General features: G+C 35.7%; 1 protein-coding gene across 3 annotated transcripts in view; it reads left to right on the top strand.

The window, feature by feature from the left end:
• Window positions 1–16,951: 16,951 nt before the first annotated feature.
• Window positions 16,952–22,272, top strand: part of LOC106131127 (LIM domain only protein 3) — a 46,055-nt gene continuing 40,734 nt past the window's right edge. For 2 of the 3 annotated variants that reach the window (XM_060944798.1, XM_060944797.1), the window contains exon 1: window positions 16,952–17,319. The gene's annotated coding sequence lies outside the window, so the exon portion shown is untranslated. The remainder of the gene's footprint in view (window positions 17,320–22,272) is intronic. The other variant, XM_013330120.2, reaches the window with a different exon arrangement.

Raw genomic sequence — 22,272 nt, 5'->3', positions numbered from 1 at the left:
TAATACAAATCTACCCACGTAAATTATGTACCTACACACTACATGTACACTTATCTTTAATTGTAATTCCCAAAGAACTTTAATTTTGGTCGATCCAGGTGAATTTATTAATAATACTTATCTACTGCATCCACTCCTATTTCTTCGATTTCGATTTGCTAAAAGGTTTTATAATTTACCATAATGGAAAGGTTGTGTTTGTTTAAAGAATGGTAAATGGTCTGAATCAATCCCGTTAAGTGCTTTTCAACAGAGCTTTATTGCCTGTAGCGATGTTGAGTGGATGAGAGTAGGTCTTTGTAGCACTGATCTACTCATAACAAATTTAACTTATTAAGTAGGTAGATGCTATGGCCCTGGCTTTGCATGTAAAAAATATCCTTGAAAATGTTTTAGGCATTAGGTACATGTTGAAACTGGAAAATGTTATTTTGTATCGTAGGTCGGTTCCTTTGCTGAGTTATTGGAAGATAACGGGTGACTCCGAAAGTTGTTGTTAATTCTTCAACATACCTGCTGCTAAGAACCGTCAGAAGCGTCGTATCGTATAGAATAAGAATCTATAGAAAAATAATAAATTATTCGTAAAGAAAAAGAATAAATTATCAGTGGAATTAATATCCATTTTAAAACGCAAATGAATTTGAATCAAAATAAGGTGGGGTTCCATTTTTGGTAATGCTTTACTTACTTCTGCCGTTCCAATATCGCATCGGACGGACACTGGTTTTTTTGTAAAAAAGAAAACTGCCAATCAAGCGAGTTTGCACTTAGTGAACACAGTGAAAATTCCATTTCAGATTAAATTTTTTTGTAACTTAGTGCAATACTAAATAATATACCGTTTTTAGAGAATAAGGAAATAGATGGTTCGTAATGACAAAATTGCACTGTTGACGACACTAGTAGTCTTTTATCCCGGATGTAAAATGTTAGGCAAAAGTTAATGTCTAAATCTGATAATCTCATTAAAGGTGGATTTGGGTATTTATTTTATTCAATGTAGTTCAAAGATTAACAATACCTAATTATTTAGATTTAGCTACTCGACTCGGTTTTACGAGTAAATCTCATTTCCAAGCAGGCAGTACTCGCCATAAAGCATAAACTAACATAAATAACTTCAATTGTTTGCTGCCTTATTGTTAACTTTAATTACATTTTGAATTAATTTTGTAATTAAAACGGAAGCTAGCGCGCGCCGCGTGAAGTTTAAGTGGCTGGAAACGGATCGACCCCGCGGGGGGCGCGGGGCAGTGGGGCTTTTAGATGCAATCTCTGAGTGGATTAATTAATTCTGAGGTGCCAGTTATCTCCTGTTATCATTTAATAAAGTTATGTAAAGATATAGAAATTTTGCATTACAGCGAGAGATGATTTCTCAGCGATTCGTCTCGGTTCCCATTTCTCGTACCGTTTCATACTGATGTTAATGTGCATATTCTGATGATCTGCCTGATTTATACATGCAGATTATCGGGAAAACATTTTGGATCCTACTTGCGCTCTCAAGAATATCGTTCTGTTGAATCTATTTATCGTATTGATATGTCGTTAATGATTCATGAAGTGTTTGGGCATCACCTGGTGTGACGAAAATAACAGATTCAGAACGCTTTTCAAAACAACACTCAGCCTGCGCTACATTATGCATGAAGCACTCCATTTGCTGATCCGCTCAGGAGGCCCGCTCGCGGCTCGTTAAGCGCTTACATTAGCTACAAACACTTATTGATTTTGAAAGATTGACGTAATTTGTTAGAAACGAAACATGTAGCCCGGACTAATATGTCAAAGAACCCTTAATGTAAATGTTTTCTCGACGGTATGTTGTGTTACTTAGATTTAAAGTACGTGTGTCTACCTGGTTGTAGATTTACCTTATAGCTGATTCAGTGTGAAGTTCTATTCGTTATGGAATTTTCACAGCATGTTTGGAGGATTAAATTGAGTAGGTTTCCATAAAAACATTGCAAAAAAATGGATACATTTTTAGGGTGACAAATCGACATCGAGCTATACTGCGCTGTGCTATGTTTGGTCAACTCGCTCGTCTAATATTTTAATGAGAATACAACCTAACCTTGCTGTGCTGCGCTGTGTGAGGCAGTGTGAGGCTGTTTAAAAAGTCTCGAGCGAGGCCCGCTACCCACCGTGCTGAGCCTCGCTGTGTCGAACTGTGCTATGTTTTTTATGGAGCTCTGCCATGCTGCGCTGTATCCAGCTATGCTAGGTTTGGAGCACGCTGCGTGCCCCTCCATCGCCTTCAGACGTCTCTCTCACTCTCGTACTCCCATCTCGCTCCACTTGCGTATGCGCGCACAAAGAAACAAGAACGAACGAGTATCAAAAGTTAAAAAACGTAGCTTAAGAAACACAGCACAGCACAGCGCAGTACAGCGCAGCATAGCTCGATGTTGATTTGTCACACTTACTCTCCCATTACAATTTACATACATACATATACTCACGTCTATATCCCTTACGGGGTAGACAGAGCCAATAGTCCCGAAAAGACTGAATGGCCACATTCAGCTGCTCGGCTTAATGATGGAATTGAGATCCAAATAGTGACAGATTGACGGCCTCTGTGGCTCAGCAGTACTACGCTTGTCTGTGACACCGGAGGTCCTGGGTTCGAATCCCGGTCAAGGCATGATGAGAAAAGAACTTTTTCTGATTGTCCTGGGTCCTGGATGTTTATCTATATAAGTATTTATTGTAAAATATAGTATCGTTGAGTTAGTATCTCGTAACACAAGTTTCGAACTTACTTCGAGGCTAACTCAATCAGTGTAATTTGTCCCGTATATATTATATTATTATATTACAGGTTGCTAGCCCATCGCCTAAAAAAAGAATCACAAGTATGTAAGCCTATCCCTTAGTCGCCTTTTACGACATCCATGGAAAAGAAATGGAGTGGTCCTATTCTTTTTTGTATTGGTGCCGGGAACCACACGGCACAATTACAATTTAATTAGTACGAAACTGCTGATTTCCTTAATGAATAAAATTTCCCCCTTTATAAAGCAAAAATTTAATCTTATAAAATATTTTTTTGTTTTATAAATATTATCTATTAGCTGTGCCCGCGACTTCGTCCGCGTGGAATAGTTATTTTGGGCATCATTGGAGCCGTCAAGGATGAATAATTTTCCTCGTTCTTTTCAAATTTTATTTCTTCGCTACTAATCGTTGCAGCGTGATGTTATATAGCCTAAAGCCTTTCTCGATAAATGGTCTATTCAACACAAAAAGATTTTTTCAATTCTAACCAGTAGTTCTTGAGATTAGCGCGTTCAAATAAACAAGCTCTCCAGCTTCTTAATATTAGTATAGATGTGGTAACGTGAATATAAGTATTTTCCTTTTTATTTATCTTTACATAGCTTTTTTGAGTTGTACGTATTATATACATACTCGTATATTATAAGGACAAAAATAGAATAGAAAATAATAGATTTATTTTCAAAATTGGATACTTATTGACGTCACAATGCTTAAATCGAATTATACCTACTACTGCTTCCACATGCACATTGTCTACATAAAAAGCTAATGATTTCAAAACGAATATTATGTAGTAGAAATAATTTAAAAGTTATACATAGTCTTTATAAAACAATTCCTACACAAAATCGACCATTAGCATTGTTTCTTAACTTCGAAACTGTGTCCAGAGGGTGGTCAGAATCGCTGACTCTCCGAAAGGGGGAGTTAGAAATGCAATATTAATGCTATGTCGAGTGGTGGCCCGAGTGCATTTACTTAATGGATCGTAGGCAAAATGTTTACACTGTCGTGAAACACGAAAAAAACGTCCAGTCAGAAGTCGAATAGAGAGAAGCTCTTTGGCAGGATTATTGCGAGCGACTGGCAACGTGCTGAGTCGTACAAATAAAAAACTTATGTACTGCATCTCCAAGGATAAAAAACTTATACGACACCTTTACTATAGAAGGAAAGTGTGGGATACATTACCGGAGTGGAAAAGTTAAAAAGCTTAAATGTATCTCCGGCGCGGCTAAAAGTGTCTGACAAAAGTTCGACTTCCATTTTAAAAAGCTCCATTACAAAACATCGAGATTCGCTTCCGGCACGCCGCGAGCGCGGGCGACGGTGGCTTCAGGAGACGGAATTAAACTCGAAACTTTTCAATTTACTTATATGAAATCGAGCATAGCCGGGAATGGCGTTGTAGGGAACAAATGTGTTTCGCAATTTGGAGCGGCTTCGTTACTGGCACTGCTTAGTGCTGAAAGCAGCGGGAGACGTGTTTGGTACTAAGTGGTGATGTGTCGTGAACTCGTGACTACATATTACTATATCTACTAGTACATATGTGGTATATTTGGGTCTAGCGCCCGTCAGTCAGGTACAAGCGTGTGCCCGAAGTCCGATGCAAGAAAGCTTTCGCTTCTTCGCCCAACGAGACACTGACTTGAATTCGTTACATGTGTTTTAAACAAGCAACCTACAGATTTTGATACTTGTTGGGTAGTTATAATTTTGACTTGGTGTTCGCAATTTTTTTATTTTCAATGTTAATTGTTAATAATTTCCTAGATCGTAATTCGGTTAAAACGGGTTACCAGTTCGTCATTTATACTACAGAACAGAACTGCAAGTTCGGTTAAATATTTATGTTAAAAAACCGGACACCTTGATTTCCGAATGTTTTTTGCGTTGTTCCGACACTTTGCCTTTAAATCTGTTAATTAAAGAAAATATAATTTTGATATTATTAAAAATATATTTCGATTATTTTCTTGACATAACATGAGAATTCTGATGTAACTATTTACTTAAATTATTTTTTTTTATCATCAAAGTATGAGTGGCGGATAAAATATTAACAGAAAGGTGAGATTACACTGGTATGTGAGGGATTTGAAACAATTTAAATCCTTAAATTTTAAGAAAGTATCACGACTGTTTTAACCATAGTATAAAACATCCACGCGGGGCACCTTCACACAGAGCAAAGTAAGTTGAATTTGAGAAGAGTTGTAAGGCTTTGGCTCCGAGATAGTGCTTTTAGGCCCTAACCCCGGGGGTGATGCAGTGGGTCCGTGGAGCTTCTTAAAATGTTTTCACTTATGTATATATGGGAATACATTACCCTGCCTTCGGGTTACTCGAGGCGCGCTCACTTACTTTTAACACAAAATTGGAGTGACATAAAACCTTCACTCAGCTCTCGTGTGTAGTACAGTTAAATTACGTTATATTGGAAACCTGAAACATTTCACATAAACAGCTACTGAGAAATCAGAGCCGGTATTACTCAATGTTACGTTTACTTAGAAATAACTTGAAATAAGTGCTCGTCATATGTACGTTTATGTCGTACGTACTACGTTTATTTCTTTGACAAGTTTGCGTGGAAGTGAAATGTTTGTCATAGATAAAAATAAAAAGGTTTGGATATTTTTGATACATAAGTTAATTCCATGCACTGAAGTGTAAAGAAATAGGACACTGCCTAATGGGAAGACAGTGCCTAATGCTAATCACTACCTACACCAAATATTTCAGTCTCCATATATGGGAATTAAAATAAATTTATCCATTCCACTGAATAAGAACATAACAAATTGATCCGATAAGGTATCGATAGAGATATCTATCGAGCTTTAGCACTTTCATCGGATGCCTGCAGAACCTACTTACTATGTACTTAACGTATTGCGTTCTTTTCTAATAATTACTTAGCTTAATTGCGGCGTTAATTACCACCGATCTCAACGGTTCAAATTACGTACTCTAAAACGCATTAGCGGCTGACAGCTAGAGATTATCCGTCTAAGCGACCGGCCGCCGCCCGCCGCGGGACCATCTCAGTAATGAAATTTAATGAGCCTTTATTGTTGACGACTTAATGCAGGAACTGAAGATAAGTGCCTACACCTAGTACTAGACTGAAAGCAAAACGAGACCGTCAAACGTCTTGGGTTGGTTGGTTTTTGGCGATATTTTGGCCTGGATATTATATTCAAAGAAACATTACAATACTAAATTCTAAACACAAAATTTGATACTTATAATAGAATATTTTATTGTCAAGATTTACCATTCTTCAAAACAACACACCTTAAACCGTGGTATACCCAATTACCCAGGTGTCCGGAGAGACAGGTTCTAAAAAGATCAGAAAAGGTCTTTGAAGTTAGTCACTGATATAAGTGATATACATTCGAAGCCTCTTGCTGATGATGAAGGTGCTATAAGATGGTAAAAAAATCAAAGACATACTGAATGGATAGATACATAATTCACTATTTTCAAAACATTTTTATAAAAAAATCGGATCCCTGAAGCATAGTGGCGAGTGCTCAATCAACAAAATAAGAGAGAGTTTAAAAAAATCTAGATTAAAAGTAGTAAAACTTAATAATGATTTCTTGATAACAACATACATCTGTATGTAAATATAATGTATACTATTATATTGGTATAGTATGTTTATAAAACATTTTTTATTATTACTTACACAAAGATTCTCTGCTTAACCCAATGATAGACTGTTAGATAATGCTATTAGAATTAAGTCCGCCTAAATATTGTACTTTACAAATTGTAATTGTTACAATAAAGCATAAATAAATAAATAAACAACCTTAATTAAAATATGTATCAGACGCGATTAAAACGCACTTTATATTAAACACAGATAATAATTAACACTGATACAGAATGTCAAAAGGAAATAAATCTTCTATTCTTAGAGATATAATTTTTTACAAAAATATCATAATCACATAAAAACGTAAACATTTGCATTTTATGTGGTGTAGTAATTCACAACAAGTTACTAATATTCTTGTGAATTTAATTTGAATAAATTTTATACCAGAGTAACTTAGTTATTAATCCGTTAGCTGTGAATAATGCATTAATTTTATTCTATGTATGTTGTAACGTCCTTAATTTTGTTGTCAAGTGTTGCATCATTAGATATGGCCTAAAAGCAACTGTGAGCGCATAAACGCTACGGCGCCGTTTCGGTTAAATGTTTACAGTGGTAGGTTACGTACCTAAAATAATATTTCTTATGAATTTAAGCTGTAAACCATGCACAGCATACGTATTAAGTCTTAATACGTATGTTGTTATTGTTGTTTTTTCCTGTGGATTTTTATATGTTTCTTTTGCGGAAGTGTAGGTTTTACGGTTGTATGGTTTCAGGAGAATTATCGCCCAATGCTGCGTTCGCGCATGTACCTAAAACAAATCTGGTAATGGTATACCTACCTATAAAAATTCTTAATCATATGCATTTATTTGTTCTATCGATTTAAAATACATTTTAATTTTTTAATTGAGGCATAACGAGATGTATTGTAATATATATTAACCAGTCACAATAGCACTAGTGGGTTCTTGTTAACTGATTAGAGGCAGTCGAGTGGTGTCATCTCGGGACGTTCCAATTACAGGGAATGGAGCGGGCCGAGGGGAAGGGAGTGAGGGTGCGAATGATCCATTTCGAAAACTAATTTAGAGTTGGCAACTAAACAAAGAGCACTCCTCACAGATAATAATTAACGCTTGCGGTAAAGTTCCACTTAGTCCGTACTGGTTAAACCTCACTATTCCATTGGTAGAGTTAATTAAATGGTTTTTCATGGTGAAGGAACGTTTAATGTGTAATTTACCTTTAGATAGATTTTATTATTTAGGGCATAGTTTAAGGATAAAAGTTTTTACCATTTTATTAAAAAGTTGTATTAAATCCTGTTACAAGAAAGTAGATACAACAAAATATCAGGAAATATTGCCTGATACGCGGGCATTTCGTACATATATGTATGTATAACGAGGAGGCGAGTTTTCGAAAACGAAGTGGAACACATTCTTAATTAAATTACTTAGATGTTCTTGAAAATCCATATTTGAATGGTACCTCTATATATGTATATTCACTTAGTGTAGGTTGCAAGCAGGTTTTGTGTTTGCTTTAGAAAGTTTAAACTATCATGCTCGTAAATTATATACCTAATTAGTTTCAAGTAGTTCGAAAACAAAAAATGGAATGAATCGTAAGTTGTAGTTCTTTTTTCATTCATGTCAATTATTTAACAACTAAATATCTCTCTTCTGGCGTCAAGTTCTTACACCAAGAGACTCCCGTCTGACTCTGCAACCATTGGCGGAGAACAGAACTCAAAGTGGATGATTGCACAAGCATGTATGTTTAAATTTTTTCATCATGTTTTTCTAACCGTAATAGATCGGTCACGATTAAACTAATGATACGAAATTGATAAGATACCTAATTCAGAAAAGATTACTACATGGCCGCGGTAGGTATCAATCTATGCATTACGCTTTTACTGTTTAGTCGGGTATCGGTATCTAAATATCTGACCACCGACGCTCAGACACTAACATATCTCTCTAGAGAATTTTTGATGCTGATTGATAAGTGGGAAAATATTATCAAACTATTTAAATTCTTCAGGTGGGAGTTAGTCGAAAATACGCTATGATGCCTATAGAAAACTTTTTATTTTATATTTTGATAATACTTAACTTTTTATTTTATGGATGTATTATTTCCTCAGTTAATTAAATTGTATTTATAATTGTACTATAGTAAATTTCATTGAAATAAATAGTAAATTAATCGAGTTTACTAAAAAGAAAATACAAGTAAGTCGTGTTATGCTAAAGTGAATGTCTCTGTCCTTTGACTGTTTGTGCTGCCATCCGACCGTTGTCCAGATAAAAGCTTCTCTATAGCACGAAAAAGCACTCACTCCAAATATTGATTTGTTACTTCGGCGCTCCTAAAATGGTTAAGATATGTCTTGGCTTTCACATATCTATATTTAAACTAAAATAAATATCCACATTTACTTATCAGAAAATAGGTCAATAGATAGAAATAAGCTTTTGTTTAAGATTGAAAAGATGATTTTTTCTTTAGTATTTACTTTGTACCTAAGGATACGATAGGATATATAGGATACAAAAATTATGGGATAAAATACCTATTTAAAAATAAATATGGATTCAATTAGGTGCCTATACATAATTTAAACCATTTTCATTTTTTTATATTGTGTGGATATTTCTACTAGGTAAGTATATTGAATTTAAACTTAGAAAATTTGTGTATGAAGAATATTAATTATTATTTTAATTATTACGCACCCTACGTACGTTTGTGTTCTCGATATTGGTGTTCAGCAAGTCGGCACGATTCCCCCGGGCCGAGCACCGCTTACGCTAAATCCTAATTAAATGCTTGATTAGAAGTGGTATAAAAACCTCGTAATCTTAATTGGTATTTTTAATGAAATCTTCCTAAAAAGGGGCGAATACCCTGAGATGGTCTTAGCTCAGAATTCATTACCGAAATTGATTGAGTTATTTCATTTTAGTATTTTTTATTTTATATGTTACGTGTAATAAACGTAAACTATAATATCCTGTAAAATAGAATACCCTGAGAAGGTCTTAGCTCAGAATTCATTACCGAAATTGATTGAGTTATTTCATTTTAGTATTTTTTATTTTATATGTACTACGTGTAATAAACGTAAACTATAATATCCTGTAAAATAGAATACCTTGAGAAGGTCCTAGCTCAGAATTCATTACCGAAATTGATTGAGTTATTTCATTTTAGTATATTTTTTTTTATATGTACTACGTGTACTAAACGTAAAATATAATATCTTCCATATTCGCTGAAATAGGCCTTCATAAAACTTTTTTAATAAAACGGTAAAAACTTTTATTGATAAACTATGCCCTACATAATTAAACCTATCTAAAGGTACGAACGACGACGAACGTATCTTGATCAAATTAAGGACGTCCTGGCAAAGGGTCATGGCATGAAAAGAGTTATGAATGTGGATGAAGCGAAGGAAGTATGCAGAGATCGTGGCAAGTGGAAAGATGTAGTCTCTGCTTACCCCTCCGGTAAAGAGGCGTGATTTTATTTAACGTTCCTTCACTAGTTATTCCATTTTAGTATTATTTTTATATGTACTACGTTTTTCGGATTACTATTTAATTTTATGTGTATTTTTATTAATTCTGCGGATTTGTAATTGCAGGCTTCATCTAGGTGTAGCCCGCTTTGAAGAAAGCCAGGGCTGCACTGGAGGATCAATGTAAATTAAGTAAAATTATATGGTCTATTTAAACATTTAAAAATAATGAAAATGTTAATTATATAATGGAAGTTATGTTGTACGACACCATGTTATTTTCAGCGAATTAGAATTGGATCGCTAGATTTTTTTTCCTGTGGATGATGATGATGTATTAATATACGACTGAAGGATTATGAAACTGCAAAAGAGCAATGGTTGGTAATCGGTTGTCAGCTATCTTTAAAATATTTGCCGATCATTTCACACTATGAAGTCGTCATGAATATTATATAAATGATATTTCTAATAGGAAGATTTAAATATATACAAACTAGTTATATGTTAATAGTATACAAGCTGCCATGGAAATAATTTCGGAAGGTAAATTGCGTGGATCACCATAATCACAAGGGTTAAGCTAATCGGAAACAGAATTATTTCCCGACTTAATTAGCCAGTATTTTACTCTTTCGTATGATACATTTAAACGATTCTGTACGTTACATGATAGATAGATATAATACCCTTCATTGCATATAAAATCGCATTATGTAAGTTCTTCTAGGCTACTACAAATAACTTTACATGAGTTATTATGTAAACTGCCCTGCAGTTTGGCTAAATCATATAGGTATGTTTGTTATAACTGATACATTTTTATTTTTTGATATAAATGAACAATTACGTCAATAAACAAGCTAGTTACGATAGATCGTTACATAAAAGGGAGGCATTAGTAGGCCTTGTCAACATCAACGGCAGTTTAATTGGAGTTGGCCTAAATACGCCCCTGGCGGCCATTTACAGTACCTACCTATTATTTACTTGCTTTTACCCGCAGCTAGATAAATTGAAGATAAATTGTTAACGTCATATTAAAAAAATGTTTATATTATATTGTACAATCAACAACAAAAATAAGTATTCAATGCTGTGCCGAAAATTCAACGGCAACTATAAAAACGATATCAAAGAAAGAAAAATCTTTTATTGTAAAAAATATTTTCGGTTTGGTAAACAAAATATTATATACAGTACAGCCCGGTATATTTTATAATAATTTTTGTACTGAACTAATGAAAGCTACGCATAATTAAAAAAAAAAATTAGACCATCTTTAAACCCACTCTAAAGTTACCTACGTATTGTTGTTGACCTCAAAAAGAATGTTTTAACCTTCAAGCGTTATTCTATTATAATAACGTCATTACCATAATTCTAAACATACGACAATCGTGTTCTTCCCGCGTTTGAGTTGCAGTGCAGTCGTAAGTGGCTACAATAAAGCTCTCGGTACATTAAGCTTCCGCTAGTGCGCCGTTAGCTAGATAACGAGACCCACTGGCCGGCACATAATTTATACGGGGAGCTCGTTAAAAACTTATAAAGACGCACATTGTTAGTGCGGCCAATATTCGCGGTTCTCGAGGATATACGAGGCCCCTAACGACTCCTTGCTTGGAGTCTCAAAGTAATAATACTACAGAATATATCTTTCGAGTGTGTCAGCCATGTAGATGGGCAGCTGTGAATTATTTTGATAAAAAAAACTAAAAATATTGAAATACAATCGAAAGCACGCTTTCATGATACAAAGAAGAAGGAAATAAGATTTTGTAGGATTTTGTAATACAGGAGTACTAAGGTAATAATAAAACATTCATAATCATGTAAAATATCGGGAATTGGTACATAGCGTAAAAACCTATTTATTGACTTAAAAGACAGTAAGTTTATTTCATAAAAACACCAGGCAGAAGGTACATCGACGAAGGCCGTTGAAATCTAAGAAACGGAATTGCTTAAAAATACATATACTATGTATCTATCTTTTAAGGGGTTCAACAGTATCGAAAAAAACTTAAAGGTCATATTCAGCTGGATAAATGAATATAGGTACATCTGTAAATTCCTTATTTATTGGTGCGCAAACGACTGCGCCGGCTATGAAACAAAACTAGCGCTTCGATAACGATGACACGCGGTTAAAGCTTGTTTATGGTATGGCACGATATTTAAGAATGTTCGGCAAAATGACCACTTCCTTAAATAACTAAAATACTTACCCTAAAATACCCCTTTTCTATTTATTTTCTTTTAATGTTTCACTTTTCGTCGTTTCGTTTTTTTCAAGTTCATGCAAAAAAACTTATGAGCACAGGTCATTTTTTTATTGATGAATACAAATCTTTATGACTTTTTTGTAATTTGTTTATAAAGCCTGTATTCGTATCCCATGGCCTTACCTTTCTCTTCCATAAAGCGTTGTCTGAAGCATAGTTTGCTATTACTAGGATAATATCTAATACGACTGATTCTTGATCATTCGATGAAGTTAGAAAAAATAGCAAGTAATCCACTAGTAAATATACTCCATACAATTAAAAGCATGGCCGTTGACTTGTAAAGAACTAGTTCGTAATGGAAAACCCGTGTGCTGATCCAATCTGCCGAAGCTTTTAGGCTCGCAGCCGAGCTTCGTTTTTCACTTAGCCGATATGCGCGCAATTACTGGCTTAGCACGAAATGCAACGCCTCCCTTTCAATGCTATTTAACTTTGAACCGGAATTTTATATTTTCATTTAAGTAATTCGATTTGAATGTAAAAATATAAATTTTGTTAGAAATGCTTTTAACGTTAAAGCTGCTTTATGTGATGTACATATATTAACGTTAAAATCAATTAGACCGATTCTGTAATAAACGGTATCATTTTCGATATGACTTTTTGGGAGAGAAAATACAAATTCTCTTACTAAAACAGCAAACTTATACACTTTAAAAAATTGCATTTCGGTCAACATGCTTAAATGCGTATCTACCAAAGGAAAACTATTCGCCATTAAGAAAATGTATCTTCCCAGGACGCTCCTGATGAGAAGAGACCAACAGGCATAGAGCGAAGTTAACGTAGGCTCTAAAGCGAACCGGTAATGAGGTGGCGATGAGCGGGTGGTCGTGGGCCGCGGGATCACGGACTAGGCTAAACACAAATCAACACCGATTCTCCATTTGTTAGACACGGGAATGTAATTATGGCCGGAACACTTCGGGAGAGGGGGTTGCAGCGCGAGGGGGCTCTACGTCATTCAAGCTTTTAGTTCACCGCTCGACAACGACCCTCACTTTGGATTCGTAATGTAAGTTTCAGAAAACATTCACTTAAGTACTTTAAGTAAAACACTTATATTTATCCAGGGAATATGTGTCTCGATAGTTAGGCACTTGTTTACTCCAAATCGGTTTTAAATGGATTTTATAGGAGAGTGGTTTGTATGAAATAAACTCTATCAATAAATATATATTTCATGTAAAGATGCCTAAAAGTAAATATGCGGGTTATGCATATAACCAGTCCAAAGTCAATAAGTTTTTTCTAGCCATAGATCCGTCTGTCGATTCTTAAGTTGCGCTTGCGTTTGAATTAGTATTTAGTTTACTATAAACGTCTACTTAAACTGCAAGAGTCTTAAAATGTACATTTCTTTCTATTTTCTTTCATGCAAGGTTAATTTTCACCTGCTCTTACTGTCTCCAGATAATAAGAAATATTGAAAGCTTAAATAATGATTTTCTCGGTGTAAGTTTCCTATTAAGGTAATAGTTCAGGTGGCAAATTAAAAAGTATGGTTATAGCGTACAGGGGAGGGCGGGCGCTGCCGGACCCGCCATGACACGAGTTAAACTAAATTAATAAACTTGCAGCAGTCTCTGGCTTTATTAAAAAACACTCATTAAAGCAGAGGAAAAGTAGGTGAAGTCGCCGGCGGGGACAGCGCCGCTAATTGCGCCGCCTTTATTGCTTAAATAAAGTTTTAGTGGGGGAACACAAGTTTTAATTAAAAATGTGAGAATAGTTTTTAATAAAGGACGGGCTCGGTGCGCGTATATTGCGAAACTTTGAGCGATACGCTTTAGCTTACAGGAAGTCGGCGAAATCGTGTTCCGAACCACGCTCGCGACACGGCGGACGGCACACGCACCCTGGACTTGTGGCCAATTGTTGGTATGCATCCATTTCAGACACTTCATGGAATTTTATACTTTCTTCATTGCATTACGTGCCAAGCGCTAGGGCTTATTCAATCTGATGGAAGTTTAACTCCAATAACTTATATTTAATAATATATCATAATATAACGAAAATATTAAAATTACAATAGACATTAAAACAACGCAATAATTATTTTATCTAGTACGAAAATAAAGACTGTTAAATTGCTACCTGCGCCAAACCCAATAAGTATCATTGCGAAAATATTGCAATATTACTGTAGAGGTATTTTTGCATCAATATAAAGTGACAAATGGCACAAGTAACAAGAGAAACTAATAATGCTCGTGATTTACGCCCGCCCTTGTTATTACGACTCATGTGAAATGTAATTTCGGCATACTGCGTATAGTGTACGCACACATGGAGGCGGGGGAGTGTGCAATACGTTTAATAAAGGAGGGACGCGGAGTAAATCCTTCAATTTTGCCGGCACACTACGGCGTATTCTCGTTAACCGTGGCAATAAGTTAAACGGGCGGGCCGGTGCCGCGCCGGCCACCGCCACAAATTAAAGATGCTCTAGAAAACCGATGTTACATAAATTTTGAAATAGGAAACATTAAGGAAGTCGTCCTTACTACCTGGAACGATCGTCGTGAAGATTAAAGAAGTAAAGGCTTTCGTGTGAGTAAAAATATTGCATAGCTGAAGGTGCAAACTGTTAAATGTTAAACTTCTATCTACATGTCTACACAGTTATGCAATAAATATATTGAGTTGAGACAGTAAGAATAACTTGCAAAGTCATCTTTGTGAAATAAAAAAGCTGGGTATTTGAAGGTTATAATGTATCTGAGTCCTCAATGTTTTGTGGCCCGCGCCCGCGCCACACCATCCGTCCAGGAAATTAAAAAGGTCTTGAGCCACTACGCTGAACCGACAACTTTCCCTATCACCTGTTTCGGAGTATACTTAGCTTGGTAATTAGAAGTATTGGCTATGTAGAAAACAGCGGCAACTTTTTTTACGTATATTACATACATACATACTTGCGGGGTAGACAGAGCCAACAGTCTTGAAAAGACTGAATGGCCACGTTCAGCTATTTGGCTTAATGATAAAATTGAGATTCAAATAGTGACAGGTCGCTAGCCCATCGCCTAAAAACGAATCCCAAGTTTCTAAGCCTATCCCTTAGTCGCCTTTTACGACATCCATGGGAAAGAGATGGAGTGGTCCTATTCTTTTTTGTATTGGTGCCGGGAACCACACGGCGTATAATTAAGTTTCCCTTAAAAGGTTTAAGTTAGGAACTTACAAACAAGTTTTACGTTACACGAAATAAATAAAATTCACAAAAGTGTTTGAAGACTACCCCCACGCGAATAAAACTAAGAAAACATGCAAGTAGAGATAATGTTTTACGATTACAGTGCTCTAATGAAACTTAAAGTTCATCTTATATTAAAACGTCGCACACTTAGTAGCTGTGCAAGCGGTCGATTTTAATCAAAGTTCGTTCATTTCGAACTTAGCTCGGAGGCGGCAGCGTGGTGTAATATAGGCCGAGTGTAATATCTCTCGAACAAAGAATACACACGTCCCACCCCGGGCCGACTGCACTCCTAATTAGATGTTCGATGAAAGTGTAATCAGACGGCGGCCGGATCCGGGACGTAATTAAACGGCGCAGGCGAAGAGTGATTTATTAATAGAAAAGCTCGAGACGTAATGAAATACTGGGCGGACAATGGCGGCGAGGGCGGGCGGGCCGTGGAAATTAAATTCTCAGCGCCGGTGCAAGGCGCTGGACCCCGGACACTTGCCGTTTCTTTGCGGTTGCCTCCTCCTCACTAAGGCTCCGCGGACCTGGTTAATAATTGACGCAGTGACCACACCGTCGACGACGGCTGACGAGCGGCGCCCGACGAAGCTGCCAATACGCTACAGTTAGGGCGAGTCCACTCTACTAGTCGGTGGTCCATTGAAATTAAGGCGAAGTGGTTTAATTGAGAGAAATGATCCAATTTGATCGCATTTCCGCTGAGTATGGTCATGTACGAAAAATTAAAAACCCTCCTTTTACATAAATAAGTGTATATAAATATTTTAGTTCATTCATTATATTACATTCGAAGGGTTGCATGGTTTACAGGGGAAACGTAGTATTACAAATATTTAAGTTATTTGTTGCGTTACTTCCACCTACCACTCACTTTGACAATACCGAATAATCATTCCTTAACTCTCTTTAATCTCAGCTGATTTCACCAAATTAATCAATATTTGTTTATTATTTTGTTTACCGCGGGCCCCGGAGTAATATTCGAGTGGACTCACCCTTCCAGCCTCCTATTACCAGCGACGTATGGAGGAGTATAAATTTGTCGGCGAGGGAATGTAAAGAAGATTGGTTTCCACTGGCTCGGGCGGGGGCAAGGGGTGGAATTGAATTTAGGCCGGAATCCACTAGTAGGGTATTTGTGATATTTCTTACCTATGTAGCGTGGTAAGACGTGACGTTCTTGCCAATTACTTTTATCATCGATTTTTGCCTGATATTTTATTAGGTCACATAGTCAATCTTATTAAAATATAATAATAATCAACTCTTATGCCTTACATGTTATAAAACATTTTCAGCTGAGCAAGTAACAAGTCTCATCCACCAAAACACATAACCAGTTTATATAAACGCAAAGCGCCTGTGCTATTACTCCGTGTGAAGACGAAGCCTTAATTACACTTAAAAGCTGTTGTCAGAGTATACTTTTTCAATTAGAGTATTAAAGTGTTCCGACCCCGTCATTATATTAGAGTGTTGTTCCACCCCGAGCGGGCGGGTTTGCCGGCCGACACTCCATTCGCTCGCGGGCCGTCCTCGCGAACACACGTACCAACTCTACTGCTCTCAGCTACAAACTTTACTCGAGCTACGGACACTCGATAGCAAAACGCCGGTACCCATTTTCCCCGACTTAGTACACAATTTCAATTAACACCGCGACCAATCGGATGATTAAGAATTCGGCTTTGTAATACTTTGCCGGTTTTTCACCTTACGGAAGTGACTGTACCGATTAATTGCACTCGGTGACAATTGGAGTGGACGAGATTTAAGTTCGTGACAGTGCCATTGTTTTTGTGTTATAAACTGATGTTTTTGGAGATTTAACGGTGTCTGTTATAGCACGGAAATATTTGAGGTAAGCATTTTTAAGTAGTAGAGTCAATCTTTGTTATGAGTTTCCTTGTTTATTTCCTTTACTTTTTAACTTAACTATTCATTTTATAAATAAAATTAAAAGGTTATTAGAGATTCCGGCTTACTGAGAATAATAGTAGAATACAAAATATTACAAAAATAATCTTTACGAAAATTATACTTCACAAGTTATAAAATATGAATATTTTTAAAACCTGCGGATCAATCAGTGTAATAATTATAAAAATTTTGCTGTAAATAACGCAAATATTAGTTAGTATTTACAAAAAATGTTTTATAAGTTAACTTACTGTTCGCTTATGCTGGATTGTAAATCTTCTTTTATTCATTCTAATTTGAATATATTTATGAAATATATCTTAATTTACGGATACATGGTTATTTTTAAAACCCACATGATTTTAAAAAAAAAACTTAACAAGATTTTAAATATATTTTTCTCAATGTCTCCATAATCCGCTTTCTTAATTAAGTCAATCGCATCACTAACACTTCACAGACAGGAAGTTTCACAAGTCTCTAACGAGAGATACCCAATCAATTAATGTCGGTTATGGTAATTAAATTACACGGTTACGTAGCGCCAACTTTTTGTGTAGATAGAGATCGTAGACAGGCGTAGCGGGCGTAGCAGTGCGTGAGCTTTGCTTGTATGTATGTGTGTGCATGTTGATTTGTGCCTAAATTACGTCTAGTATGCAATACCAATCCAAATATAATCAGACCAAAGAGTATCCTGTCAATTAATGTTGGTTAATTAAATTACACGGTTACAAAGACATAACTTTTTGCGTAGCGCTGTAGATAGAGATCATAGACAATACCTGCTGGGGTGTGCGAGCTCTCAATTTTGCATGTATACGTATGTACTATATGCATGTATGTACTATTGCATCCACGCTTTAATAATATTTATTGCTTCGTAAAAGCTGTGTTATTTTGGTTTATTTAATTTTAATCTGTAATTTTATCATAATTAAATGTAAAAAATAAGAAATTAAGTGTCTAACTATTTAATCTTGTTTGCGTTTTCTGATACCTGAGTCACCTTTTGTAATTAAATTTCTTTACCGCGAACAGGTTCAAATAAAACATAGTGACATGACGAAAGGGTTTCGTCAATCTTTACATTAACATATTTTGATTCAGGTTTAAAATGCAAATGGATAGATTATTTAGGTAATCATAATAATCGATTAGTACATAATTACTTTTAACGCAATTATGTACCAATCACATGCAACTCGGAAACTTGTTTTGATAGCTTATGTTTATTGTGTATAATCAAAAACCATAAACAAATTGATTGCAAATTAGACACGTGAGGCCTTCAGCTGATTTAATTATTTGATAAGTCACTTACTAAATTAAAATGTTCATTATATTCAAAGGAATTATATTTTAATTGAATCGTATCAAATTTGACAGGTAAAAAATTTAAAACATTATACCTTATTAAGTTAAAATTAGAATTTGACTGAAAATACTACTTAATACGGAATAAGGAAAAATTGTCTGTTGAGATTCTGTCCGGTTTCAATGCTACAAACCCTTAAATAATTAACATCAAAAAAAAATCTTGTAACTATTTATATTGATAACGCAAGACATAACGAAAAATATTACAGACACTACTTGCGAGATAATATTTTATTTTTGAAACGTATTAAACCTTTAAAATAATGGATAATATGAAATGCAATGTATCACTGCATTATTTAGACACCTTGGATGGACAAAGCTTAACCTTTTGCCGGTTTAATACTACCGGTAGATTAGTTAGGTGTCGTATGCGCCCCCACGAGCTCGCATACTGATGCGCCACCACGCCCGTCGCCTGTTATTTTAATTATTGTGTCTTAATTAAAGTTGGGTTGGCGAGCCTTCATGGCCCGCTTGCACTGTAAACGGGTTAGCGGAAATCGTGACATGTCATGCTAAGCAATAACAAACTTTTTCCTTGCCAAGCTAAAAATTTCGAAAAAAATTCGAGAAGAGCTTAAAATTTTGAAAAGTCTGAAAGAGATCTGTGTTAAATAAATTGGGAGTCTGTTGACTAAACAAAGAATTGAAAACATGTTACTACATGTTCATATGATAAATTTGCACAATCTTATAAGGAGTAATATTAAAGCAATGAGAATCTTATGAGATAATTATTTGTAAAAACTTATATAACATCTAAGCTTTAATATATTTTCCTAAGGACATTACAACTCAATTAAACTGTATTGCCGATTATGATTTACTAGTCAAATTAATCTTCTTTGAAACTCTTATTATTAAATTAAATTATTATTTATTTAAATACTTCAGAGCTTTAATACAAAGCAGATGAACTTAATGCAAAATTCATAGTCAATTTGAGACTGAGATACACTAAATATTGCATAAACCATTACATACTATAGCTTCCGGAAAATAAACTAATTATTGAAAAGATTATTGGGCTGCCGTATATTATCTTATCTAAATATTGCTTTGTCAATATTAATCAAACTAAGGAAATGATATAACTTTGTTTATGAGTTAACGTTTCAAACATTCACCTTACTAGCAAAGAATTGTTTACAACTAAGGCAACTACAGTAATTAAGTAGGTCTCATAGATATCTGAGTTAAGAATCAACGTGCCTGATAATATTTGTAAATATGATCAACATTAATCCGCTTTAAATTATACTAATTAGCCGAATTACATTTAAATAGATTCACATTTTACATCTGAGCGTCGCGTCGCAATTAGTTAGGTTCCTTAATTACTAAAGAACTATCGCACATAGTAGGTACATTGTTTGGAAATAAACTTCTTTAAATGACCGTGAAAAGTAGAGGGAAGGAGAAACATTAATTGCGACTTACTACCATCGCTAATACGCTAAGTATAAAAAGGAAATTCTTCCCACATTATGGAGCCATCACTATCTAGAATAGCAAAATTGATGTTTAGGAGTATTATTAGGCACCAGAACAGTTCATTAGAGGCATCCTTAATGATCCGTCCATGGCCTGCGTAATGGCAACCTCTCTGTAATGAACACGGGGCAATATGCTCACACAGAACGAACACAGACCTACTACTACTGGATGAATAGCATTATTTTTACTTTCTTACATATTACAAGACGAGGACTTTTGGTATCGACTTTTCTTTTCCTTATCTTTACTACGCAACAGATTTTGAATATATTTCTTTTAACATATATTTTCTTTTATATATGTTAAGGGCCCCTGATTAAGTCTACACCGCTTTACAGAGGCGACCGACCTACTAAACTACCACAAGAGTGAGCAGAATGATGATGAGCTTAACATGTGGTTCATACTAATCTTAGGATAGGATAAGGTGGTCCCAAGCTGCAATGTATCTATCCTCTAATAAAACTTGTAAGAAGGTTGATCAATAGACCGCAAACAGAACCACCATGATGATACCCTCTGACCTAAATGAGGCTGATACATCAGGACTAAAAATAATTATGAGTTATTAGCATACACAACGCGAACGAATTAATTAACCCATTGTAAATGATCGTTGGAGTTCGGATAGGCTTCACATTGTGTCCCAATTATAATTGATTCCATTAACAAAGCTTCGCCCATAATTGAAAGTAGACAGTTTCAGCAAAAGGGAGGGTAAGGTAATTACAAGATCCAATTTAGAATTGCCAAGTCTACACTTTGCTGTTAGTTTCAAACAAAAGCTTAATTAATTAAGTCGAGAACAATTAAGTTCACTGCCGTAATATTCTCAGCAATTACGTGGAATTCAATGTATTTTGTAGTCATCGGTAATTGCCGACGAGTCTCGAATCAGATTGTATCCGACGCTAATACTGCACACATCCATTAATTATACTCCGCGCACTAATTGGAAAATCTATTAATTAATTTATTAATACACGTTACAAATTCTCGTAATTTATAAATGATGTTATGAATTTCCTGTTGTCTAATTATTCTCAGACTGGAATGAATATTATAATTTCAATTAATTTAATTAATACGTAACAAGGCAATAAATTTAACTTTGCAACTTGTTTTTACAGCGCGTGAGATTTGTTATAAGATTATTTGAAGAGTTTAAAAAGAAAATAACTAGATTAGTTACCGCATCAGTATTTAATAGAACTGTGTACAAACAGAACAGCAATTGCGTCGTGCCGGATAGGATTCGGCTGTCAATTTGAATGCATGGGCTGTAATAAATCAGGGTTGTCGTTAGGTGAGAAGCAGGTAGACAGCATGGTGGCGGCGTGTGTAACGAGACACATTTTGGCGTATCCTTCCAATTAGCGCGGCGCGGGGCCGGTCGCCGTGCAGCGCCGGCCACGACGCCGCCGCCGCGCCGCCCGCTCCGCCGCACTCGTTACGCTGCCGCCTCGTTAGGGGAATTGTTTGTTCGAGTATGTAAAAATGTGTTTATTTGCACGTACGCTCCGGGGTAAAAAATATATGAAAAGACCCTTTTAAGACTTTTAATGATTTCCCGGCAAAGGGAAATTGGGTTAGTTATTTTCCCCGGGGTTGCCCCTCGTTAAGTTTTAATGGGGTAGCTAGCTACGACGTAATCAAACGTACTTATTTAAGTTAACGACGTTTACCGGGTCTGTGTACTTTGTTGTCAATACAAGTTTATTTCACGGAGAATATTCATTTACCTAATACTAAAACTCGAACCTAGCATGACAACAGTCAAAATAGGTTAAGTATTTATGAATTGTTCATAATCCGGATAAGAAAGACAACGCATACTTTCTAAAAACATGCTATTGCCGTACATACGTGTACATAACGACTTGGAAACATGGTTTTCCGGTGTACTCCGGGACGGCCTAGGTCCCCCATATGGGTACGTCGCCTAATTAATTTCCAGTAAAATGTCGACATCGCTTGTTTTTGCCAGGAACTCGGCTCATTAGAGCGACGAGGC

The sequence above is a fragment of the Amyelois transitella genome, chromosome 6, assembly GCF_032362555.1.
Source record: "Amyelois transitella isolate CPQ chromosome 6, ilAmyTran1.1, whole genome shotgun sequence".
NCBI classification, from domain to species: Eukaryota; Metazoa; Arthropoda; class Insecta; order Lepidoptera; family Pyralidae; genus Amyelois; species Amyelois transitella.
This window is presented reverse-complemented; position numbering and strand designations above follow the sequence as displayed.